We start from the raw sequence: 11,354 nt of genomic DNA on the forward strand, positions 1-11,354 counted from the left end.
TTGTGGCCAGATTAATTCATTCAATCGTATTTATTGAGTGCTTACTATGTGCAGAACACTGTATTAAGCACTTGGAAAGTACAGTTTGGCAACAAATAGAGACAATCTCTACCCAACAATGGGCTCACAATCAGATCCCAGGCAGGTTTCATTTTGGTGCTCCCCAATGTCCACCCAGCTCTCATCCTCACCCTTTCTCAAACATTTTTGACTCCTCCTCCTCCTCCATCTCCCCCATCATGGCTTGATGACATTTGTGCTGAAATCCAGAAAGCTTCTCCACCCTTTCCCTTTGCAACTTGCATCCTCTTCAGATGTCATAATTGGGTGCTGAGCCAGGGCAGGGTTGGATGCTCATTAGATAATGGAGAAGAATCTGTCAAAGTTTTCTGCTACTAATTGAGCCTTATCTTGCTCTTCTATTTTGATATCAACTTCCTTCTCTTTGCTGTTCTGGAAAAGCTCAACAGAAGGTCATTAGTCAGAGGTTCCTTCTTGTTAAATCGCCTCTTTCACTGCTAGAGTCAGCAATTTATATGCTTATAATAATAAAAAAAATTAAAATAGCCTTTTCCCCTCCCAAAATTGTTCAAGGAACTTATAAACAAATCCGGCCACTCAACTAAGCCTGGTCTTCCCCTCTTCCCTGGTCCAATCCTCTCATTTAATCACTGGGTAATCTCTCCTCAGTGGTGACCAGAGGGTCATTTGCTATATTTGAGAAGCAGAGTGGCCTAGACGATAGAGTCTGGGAGGCAGAGGACTTGTGTTCTAAACCCAGCCCCAGTGCTTATCTGCTTTGGGACCTGAGACAAGTCACTTAGCTTCTCTGAGCCTCAGTTACCTAGTCTGTAAAGTGGGGATTAAAACTGTAAACTCCATGTGAGACATGGACTTTGTCTAACCTAATTATCTTATATCTACCCCAGTGCTTAGAACAGTGCTTGACACATAGCAACAATTAATAAATACCACAAAAAAAAAGCAGGGGAGCATAATTGAACTTTTGCAATCCACTGGTGCCTGGTGCCATCAGACAGATTGTCTCTGTAAGACTTGTAAAATGGGAAGGACCAGGAAATATTTCAAGGATTTTTTTTAAACTTACCTGGAAGACAGACTGTGTTATGTATTTTTCGTTTCTTAAATGGACACATTGGAAGATATCGGAGCACAGGAATAAAAGGAGGCACACTGACTCTCGTCCACTTTGTCCTCACCATAAGATGCCATTTCCTTGAGTCTATGTTTTAATCCTGTGGTTTATCTGACTGGCTAGATTTTTTTCTGCCTTTTGTAAAGAGGCTTTCAGAGAAACTACTGTGAGAGCTGCAGCTTTCCTATATGTTACACTTGAGAGACCGTTCCAGTTCTGGTGCCTGAAAGGCATGGATATAAGACTCTGGCATCTATCCAGCCTCCCCCACTTAGAGTCAAATTCTCTCTTCTCAGTTGCCACTGCTATTATAAGACCCAAGGACTAAAACTCCAACCGCAGGCTTGAAAGTGTCTGATCCCTTTGCGGCAGCACACAGTGAATTTCCTTTTGGCTGAAAGTTCCTGGAGTCCCAGGTTTGGAACATGCGTTGGTGGTGTAATGTCTGGAAAAAAAAAAGGTCCACAACATGGAAACACTGAGTGCTATAGCAACAGGGAAAAAACAAACAAATCTTTCAAGGGACATTCATAGTGTCCAGCTTTCTGGAGCCTTTAGTAAAAATTTCTGTGGAGCATGTTTCTCCTTTAAGGCTGAAGGGACCCTATTGGATGGTGTGGTGGGGGAGCGGGAGGGAAAGAGGGGAAAGATTCCTTAAGGGGTTGCACTTCTGAAGCAAATTACATGTTCCATTTAGTCCTCTAGATTATCTATGGATTTGGAAGACTGAAGGTGGGATTGAGGATTGGAACAGCTTGATTCATACCTGAGCAAAGTTACTTAACTTCTTTTGGCCACAATTTTACCATATATTAAATTGATTAGCTTCTGGTGGGATTACTGGTTTACCCTTCTCACCTATTTAGGCTATTTTACACATGGCAGTTTGTGTCAGACTTTAACATGGACTTAATTGCTTTCTTTTGAATGTATACTCATTTCCTTTTACCTGATGTATGTTCGACAATTTATGTCCACTTATCCTCCCCCATTAAGTTGTAATTATTCACAGGGGTGAACTCATCTGTCGAGAACAACAGATGAGCCTTGGTCTGTGAGCCTCAAGTGGGTCAGGGGTTATGTTTGATTGGCTTGTTTTGTACCTACCCCAGCACTTAGCACTGTGCTTGGCACAAAGTAAGCACTAAATAAATAGCTTTTTGAGGCTTCTGGACTGAAATTCTGCATGAACATTGATTATGGTGCTATTGGTTTGTGCAGGGATACTCATATTCTCTCATTCTGGCCAGTAATATTTCTCCTGGGGCTTGGTGAGCACTCAGTAAGCTTATTGAAAATGATAATGATAATGGTGATGATGATGGTACTGGTAATACCTTTGCCTTGCAAGGAACCTAGTTTGGGTTTATCTGCATGCAAAGCATCATATTTACATTGTTCATTTACATTTACACAAATTCCATGTTTCATTCTATATAGCTGGGGTTTTCCCAAACTGCCACACCAGGTTAGAAAAGCCTTGAGTGTAAGTGCATAGGTTGTCATGTAATTTGGGTAGTCTAATATCAGAACGCAGGTCTGGGAGCCAGGGGACCTAGGTTGTAATTCCAGCTCTGCCCTTTGCCATTGTGTGACCATGGGCAAGTCACTTATCTTCTCTGAATCTCAGTTTCTTCATCCGTAAAAAAATGGGGACAGAAACTGTGTCTGATTTAGGTATGTTGTATCTACCCCAGTGTTTGGCACCTAGTCAAAGCTTAAATACAATAATTATTATAGATAGTTTGAAAGTAAAAATTATTCTTTTGAAATTTGTCATTTGTTTGTTTTATTCTTTGCCTTTTTTTCTTACCCACTTTCAAGAGTGAACCCAAATTTCTTATGTCAGGAGTGTATGTGTCACCCGTCGCCACGGGATGGGTGTGTTTGGAATTGGCCCGGCGAGGGAGAGAGAGAGAGAAAGAGAGACTGGGGATGGAAAAAAGCCCGAGTTTTATACAAAATTTATTCCGTGAGGCGAATTGAATTATTTGATTATTTAGACGCAGCAAATTGAACTTCCCTTTCGGGAGGAATATGATTATTTGGTGATATTAGTGCTTCCCTATCAGGAGGAATATACTTGTACGTTACTTGTGCGTGGCAGAAGACCCACGTCCCCCCAGGTGGAATTAACTTGGGGTTTGTTCGCACGTGGTGAAGCGGCTAGCTCTCATCCATGTGCACTTCCCACTCGGGAGGAATCCACTTATACATTAAACACCCGTGATGAAGCCCCTAGCTTCCACCCACAAGTACTTCCTACTCGGGAGGAATCCACTTATGCATTACATAGCCATGGCGAAGTGTCTGGCTTCCAGCCCCAAGAGCGTTCAGCGGGATGGGACACTCACCCATCTCATGGCTCCTTACTTGGTGCAGGCAGAGCAGGTTTCTCACGCTCTGGACAGAGGTGATCTGCAGCTGGCTCCTGCTAGTATCCATCCTCTGCACAGAAGGTTAGAGGCTGCAGGTATTTATCACCTGTGATCCTAGGCCATTCTAGCTTCTGGACTCAGTTTATCCAATATCTGTCCTCCCCCCTCCTCCATACCATTTGATTGGCATGTGGGGAGGCGAGGGACACTGTGTTTCTGGCTTGGGCTGTTAATCTGGCAGTTTTGGTTGTGGGGACGTTATCCTACCCTCACTTCTGAGTTCCGCCTGCTGGCTCAGAAGGTCACAAGATAGCATTTGACCTAGAGATGGTCAGTACCCCAGAGTCATCTTTGAGTCACCTTGAGATAGTATGGCAGAAAGGAAGTTGTCAAGGGCAAGGAAAACAACAGGGGTTAGGGAGAGCCACCATTAGACCAGCTGCAGTGACTCATTGGCCGCAGTTTGGAGAACACTGGCCTGGAATTTAGATGATATGTCATGGTTTAAGGCCGATGACCTGTATTTCTAGTGTGGTCACTCCTGATTGGGCCTTTCTTTATTTTTCTTCATTTTTTGAGAGCAAATGAGAGGAGAGAGGGAGGGAAAAATAGTCTCTCAACCACCCCTGAAGCCCCATCAGAAATGGTGGAGTGCTGGAGGTCTGATATTCTTGAGGCTTTGTTAAAAAAAGGATCCTTATGGAAAGCTGTCCCCACCTCAACTAGCCTCTCTCCATTGATCTTTTTGCTGAATTCCTCAAGAAGAGTATTCTTTTTGAAACCAATGTTAGTATATTAGCTGCTGTGCCCACTCTCATTTCTCCGACTCAGAGGCCACCTGAGAGCATACCCCGTCTCACATCTGGGTTCTGAGTCCCTGGCAACCCAAATCATGATGCTGTTGTATCTTCAGCTCCTGGCAGCCCAGGGAGGGTCTAATTGGGCAGCATGTATGATGTATGTGTGGTGGAATGTCTGCTACCACGGGGACATGATGGGCTACTGGAATACCCAAGTGCAGCTTCAGATTTCAGTGCACACACCGTAAATCTTACACAGCGAAAGAAAAAAATGTACACAAAAATAGGCACACGTGTTCCTCAGCCAAGAGGCTCTGCCAAAAGCTACAGAGGCTAGAGCTGCTGCATTACTGCAGTCTCCAGTAAACCCAGTTTATTCCCAGTAAACACATGGTCAGGCATTCCTGCGGAAGAGATTGATAGAGCTTATTTCTAATTGGTCGAATCAAGACCTGGAGGCCAGATTTTTCCTTTAAGAGTTGATTTGAAATAAGAAAAATACACGCTGTGTGGCCTGGATTTCTCCTCTCATTTGTTCTCCTCTGTTCCCACCTCTCCTCACCCTCCAGCTCTATTCATTCCTTTTGTCCAAGAAGGAAACTTCCAGGAGAGAAGAAATAGGGCAAGGGCAAAGAAAAAGGGAGAGGAGAAGAGGAGAAGGAAGTAATAAGTGCTTAGTATAGTGCTCTGCACACAGTAAGTGCTCAATAAATACCATTGATTGATGATGAGGAGGAGAAAGGGGAAAAGAGAGGGAGAGAGTGTGATTTTGAATAAAGGGAACCTCAACTACTCTTTATTCTCATAGATTTTATTACCGTAAAATAGGGCAAAGGTTTTTAACCTCCATTTTCCAGATGAAGAAACAGTGGTAAACACAGGTCCTTCACAACAGCTTTTGACTAATGAAGATTAAGTGTTTGCTTGTGGTCAGAGAACTTGAACTAGGACCTGCATTCCAGGAATTTCATCTAGCAATCTATACAGGTCTCACTGACTGTGCATTCACGTTCTGAATCAACCTGTTCGTTCTGAATCAACCTGTTCCTCCCTAGTTCATCCATACCTTTGCTGTACCAAGAGCCAAGGAAACCCTTCAGGATTATGGCCAAATATTTCATTCTGGACCACTCCATTTTCCCTTTGATCTTCTTTTGACCTCTCTTCAGTGGAGATGGCAATAAATCTCTGCACTCAGCTCTATGGCATTTTTCATTATTAGCTAGATGTTTCCTCACTCTATAGGAGAGCAGTAGGGCACAGTTTATGTCAGTCTGATTGTTCGGGGGTGGTCAGGAAGTCTCTTTCAAGGATCAGCCCCTGTGATAGTTCACATCCGGGTGTAGGCCTCCAGCGAACCAGACAGCTGCCCAATCTTTTGTTTTCTGCTTCCCCTTGCAAGGGGTAGAAGCCCCTCAGAGTTAGGGAGATGGGGCAGGGCAGACCTCTTTAAGAATAAAACCCCAATTCAAATTGCTCTTCTGAAACTGAACAGATTGGGAAGATGAGGGGGTGGGAGAGAAATTCTTTTCTTTCCTTGTCAAATGACAGATATTCAGTGGACTATATTCCCTTCTCTCCCATCTGTTCTCATTAGCACTTGCCTGCCACTGCCACTTGCCTGCTGTATGACCCAGGATAAGTCCTCAGAAGAAAAATGGGGATTCAATCTCTGATGCTCCTCCTCTTTAGACTATGAGACCCACATGGGGTAGGGACTGTGTGCAACCTGACTTGTATTAACTTGTGTCTGCCCCTACACTTTGTACATTGTTTGGCAAATAGTATGTACTTATCAAATACCACAGGTATTATTCTTATCATTAACATCTTTCAGTCTCCTCACTCTTTACACTGTTTTGCAGGCTAATAATTAAGGTATTTATTAAGTGCTTACAATGTGTCTTTACTGTTCTAAACAGTTCTAAATTGTTCTAAACTCTGGAGTAGATACAAGCTAATCAGGTAGGACACAGATACCTGACCCAAGAGGGCCTTACAGTTTAAGTAGGAGGGATATCAGGTAACAAGTCCCCATTTTTACAGATGAAGAAACTGAGGCACAGAGCAGTGAAGTGACTTCTTCAAGGTCATATTGCAGACAAGTGACAGAGCCAGGATTAAAAGGCAGGTTCTCTGATTTCCAGGCCCATGCTCTTTCCACTAGGCCAAGCTACTCCTCATTGTGGAACAGCAAGCTATTTAGCAGTTAATATTGTTGCCCTGAAGTTCAGAGAGAAATTAAAAGTGTTAATGTAAGTTTGCATTAATCAGTTTAAGAAGCCCATTAGCCAATAGGAAAGTGCTACCCATCCCAGATAAGTACTCAAACAGACCAACAGTATGTGCTTCTGGCACATTGGTAGACATTTATGAATCACCTTGCTTGCAGTTAATCCATGGTTCAAAAGGATATTTTTCTAAAGATTCTTTTTCCATCATCCTCATTCTCTACAGCTTCTATTTACTGAGCACACATTGGTAACCTGGCACTGCAGTTGTGCTCTGCTAGATGGAAACTATGTAGGAACAATGTGTCTCAATAAACCCCTTTATTAGTGCTATGCCTTTGGTTCCATGTGGTTTGGCAAAGAGATCTTTGCAGCCCATCTTCTCCTTCTAGATGGCTGGCGGCAGGCCTGCCCTGCCTCAGTCTTGGCTCTCTGAACTGCTCTGATCAAAGCCTTCCCCCCACAACTCAACCTCTCTATTCCATCTCGAAGCAGCAGGAAGAGCTTTAGGGTCTTGTGAAGTAGCAGTGACAGAAAGAGATAGAGCACAAGGGTAGAGAAGCAGCTTGGTCTAGTGGACAGAGCATGGGCCTGGGAGTCAGAGGACCTGGATTCCAATTTCAGCTTTGCACCTTGCCTGCTGTGAGGCTTTGGGCACTTAACTTCTCTGTGCCTCAGTTTTCTCATTTGTAAAAATGGGGATGATACCTGTTCTCCCTCCCCTTTAGTCTGCAGACAGCAACTTTGCCTGATCTGCTTATACTTCATCGATCTTGACACGGTATAATTATTGTTCTTATCCCCAAGGTAGAAGCAAATGCTGATAAAAGTAAAACTAAAAGAATGTTTAATAGATAAAATATATCATAATTTCCACATGGATTTTTACCAAGACCTATGATATGGAAAACCACTATTAGTATTAATCGACTCATCTCTCTCATTCAACTCATATGTACAATCTTTCACCGCATCCTGTAGTTCTTCCTTCACAACATTTCTAAAATCTGTCCTTTCTCTCCATCCAAACTGTTACTACCCTGATCCAAGTACTTATCCTAGCCCGCTTTGACTCCTGGCATCAGCCTTCTCTCTGATCTCTCTGCCTCTTGTCTCTCCCCACTCCAGTCCCTCCTCTTTCACTCGGCTGCCTGGATCATTTTTCTAAAAGAAGTTCAATCCACATCTCCACATTTCTCAAGAAGTTCCAGTGGTTGCCCATCCATCTCCTCTTCAACAGAAATTCCTTATATCATCTTTAAAGCTCTCTATCTGCTCTCTCCCTCCTACCTTGCTTAACTAATTTCCTGCTACAACCCTGCCAACACACTTTGCTCTTCACCTTTGCCAAACTACTCACTGTACCTTGATTTCGTTTATCTTACCACTGACCCCTTGCCCGCATCCTCCCTCCAACCTGGAACTGTCTCCCCTTTCATGTATGACGGACCAACATTCCTACCACCTTCAAAGCCTTATTAAAATCACATCTCTAGGAGAATTCCTAATTAAGTCCTCATTACTCCTACTCCCTCTCCCTTCTGCGTCACCTGAGCATTCGGATCTGTACCCTTTAAGCATTTGATATTTACTCCACCCTAGCCCTACAAGGTTTATGTACATATCTGCAATTTTAATGTCTGCCTCTCCCTCTATAGTGTAATAATAATGTTGGTGTTTGTTAAACGCTTACTATGTGCAGAGCACTGTTCTAAGCGCTGCGGTAGGTACAGGATAATCAGGTTGTCCCACGTGAGGCTCACAGTTAATCCCCATTTTACAGATGAGGGAACTGAGGCACAGAGAAGTTAAGTGACTTGCCCACAGTCACACAGCTGACAAGTGGCAGAAGTGGGATTCGAACCCATGACCTCTGGCTTCCAAGCCCGGCCTCTTTCCACTGAGCCACGCTGCTTCTCTGAAGTGACACTTCTCTGAAGTTTAACGTCCTTGTGGGCAGGGAATGTGACTACCAGTTCTGTTGTAGGGAAGCAGCATGACGTAGTGGATAGAGCACAGGCCTGAGAGCCAGAAGGACCTGGGTTCTAATCCTGATCTGCCACATGTCTGCTGTCTGACTTTGGTCAAGTCACTTAACTTCTCTGGGCCTCAGTTACCTCATCTGTAAAATGGGGATTAAAAGTGTGTGCCTCATGAGGAACAGGGACTTTGTCCAACCTAATTAACTTTTATCTACTCCAGCACTTAGAACAGTGCTTAACCAGTGCTATAATTATTGTTATTATTATTGTATTGTATTCTCCCAAGTGCTCAGTATAGTGCTTTGCACTCAATGACTGATTGATTAATTACAGATACTAATGACCAATTTATGAAAATCTTCCCACTGTTCCCAGATTTCAGGTGAAATGGGGATAAACCTTGCTCGAGACATAATAAACTTAATAAATGCCAGAATTATTATCACCATCTGATAAAACTTGAGATTTAAGTCAGAGATTTATGTTCAAAACCCGAATGGACTGTCATCTATGAGCCTTTGTCCGATGAACTCTTTCTGTCAAGAACTCTTGATCCCCTCTTTTAAGAGAGAGAAAGGAATGCATTTCCTCAGATACTGAAGTTTTAAATTTGGTGTGCAGATGTGCTGAGAAATTTACATTTCCATCCTTATTTAGAAACACCAGGAAAAATTGTTTGCACTTCTGAACATTTATTCCCTGTGAGATTGCCAATTCATTTTGGGAAGAAGAGTCATTCTTTTCAGGAATAAACTGCTTCTCTGTATTTATTTTGTGAAAGGTTTTTTGTTTTGTTTTGTTTTGGGTATGGAAATATCCCCATCTTGCTCCACCCTGCACAAGGGACCGGGGACAAAACTAAGTGTTAATCAACGGGGATGTAAAACACTGCGCTAGCCTTGTGCTGTGCTTAAGGAATAGATTAAGTTTATGTGTTTGGCTGCATTTGTGCTTGGTCCTTTGGGAGTTGTCTTTATCTCTAGTCCCTAAATACCTGCAGCTCAGAAACAATCCTTCACCCCATCTCACTTTCAGGACCCAGAATAGACTGTTCCCACAGCCAAGTGATTGCTCCATTCCCAACCTTTTTCCTTGCATTTTCCTGGTTGGGGTGAGAGCAAGCAGCATCAATGATATTACAGCCATGACCGTCAGTCAATCAATCAATCAATCAATCAGTGGCATTTATCAAATTCTTACTGGGTACCCAGTCCTGTATTATTAGGTGCTTGGAAGAATACAATGGAGAAAAAAACACAAAACCATGATCCCTGTTCTCAGGGAGTTTACAATCTACTGGGGGAGACAAACAGTAAAATAAATTACAGATAGAGTAGGAGCATAAGCTTGTGGAAAAAGCATGGGCCTGGGAGTCAGAAGATCTATTCCTGGTTCTGCTGTATGTCTATTTTATGACCTTGGGCAAGTCATTTAATTTTCTGTGACTCAGTTACCTCATCTGTAAAATGGGGATTAAAACTGTGAGCCCTATGTGGGACAGGGACTGTGTTCAATCTGGTTATCTTGTGTCTATCCCAGTGCTTAGTACAGTGCCTGGTGCATAATAAGCACTTAATAAATACCACTCAAAAAAGGTAGGAGAAGCAACTGAGTATAAGGATATATACTTAAGTGTTTCAGGAGGGGCAAAGGGTGAGAACCTAAGGTCTTAGGATGTAGGATAAAATGCATAGATGACCCAGTAGAGGGGGGAAATAGCATGGGGAGATGAGGGATTAGTCAGGGAAGGCTTCCTGGAGATGATGAAATTTTAGTAGGGCCTTGGAGAGGGGAAGAGTAGAAGATTGTCAAAGATGAAGAGAGAGGGAATCTTAGGTAGTAGAGAAGCCTTGAGCAAGGGGTCGATGGTGAAATAGGTGAGAGTGAGGCACACGGAGTAAGTTGGTGTTAAAGGAGTGAAATGCATGGTTGGGGTTGTAGTGGGAGAGGAGCTAAGGATAGGTAGGGGGGAGGGACTGAGCTGAAGGCAGGGTGGTCAATGAGGAGGCAGATGCAGTTGTCCGAGGGGATATGACAAGTGCTTGGACCAGCATGGTAGCAAGTTAGATGAAAAGGAAAAGGTGGGTTATGAAGCCTTTGGGGAGATAGAACAACATGTGGATTGAATGAGAGAAATGAGTCAAGGATAATGCCAAGGTTTTGGGCTTGTGAGGTATAGAGGATGGTGGTGGTGTTGTCTGTGATGGGAAAGTTAGGAGGAGGAGAGTTTGATTTGGAAGATAAGGAGTTCAGTTTTTCATTGGGTTGTTCCAAGTTGCAATTCATTTCAGCTTTGGTCAGAGGGCTGTTTTCCCCCCATTTCTATGGCTGTCAAGCTACAGAAATGCTTGCTGGCAGTGTGACCGGAGCAAGTCACTTGACATCTGTGTGCCTCAGTTTCCTTATCTGTAAAATGGGGATGAAATACCTGTTCTCCCTTCCTCTTATATTATGGACCCCATATAGGACAGAGCATGTGTTTGACCTGATTATCTTTGATAATCCAGAATTTAGTGCAGTGCTTGGCACATAGTAAGTGCTTAACTAATATTCTTGATTCTATTACTGTTAGGGAGCTGAGGCCTTTCAGAGTCTAAATCTAATTAGAACTGTCTCCCTTTTTGGGATTCGCTCTGAAAATCTGGTGATAATGGTGCCTGTGCTTTCTAAGCATCCCAAGGAGATACAGAGAAAGACTAATCTCCTTGTACTTGAGGTCAACTTTGAAACCATCGGATTCTGGCCAGATCCCCTTTAAAAAACATTTTAAATACCAAGCATGATTAGCTCATACTCTGAACTTATCG

Source organism: Ornithorhynchus anatinus, chromosome 3 (assembly GCF_004115215.2).
Source record: "Ornithorhynchus anatinus isolate Pmale09 chromosome 3, mOrnAna1.pri.v4, whole genome shotgun sequence".
Lineage (NCBI taxonomy): Eukaryota > Metazoa > Chordata > Mammalia > Monotremata > Ornithorhynchidae > Ornithorhynchus > Ornithorhynchus anatinus.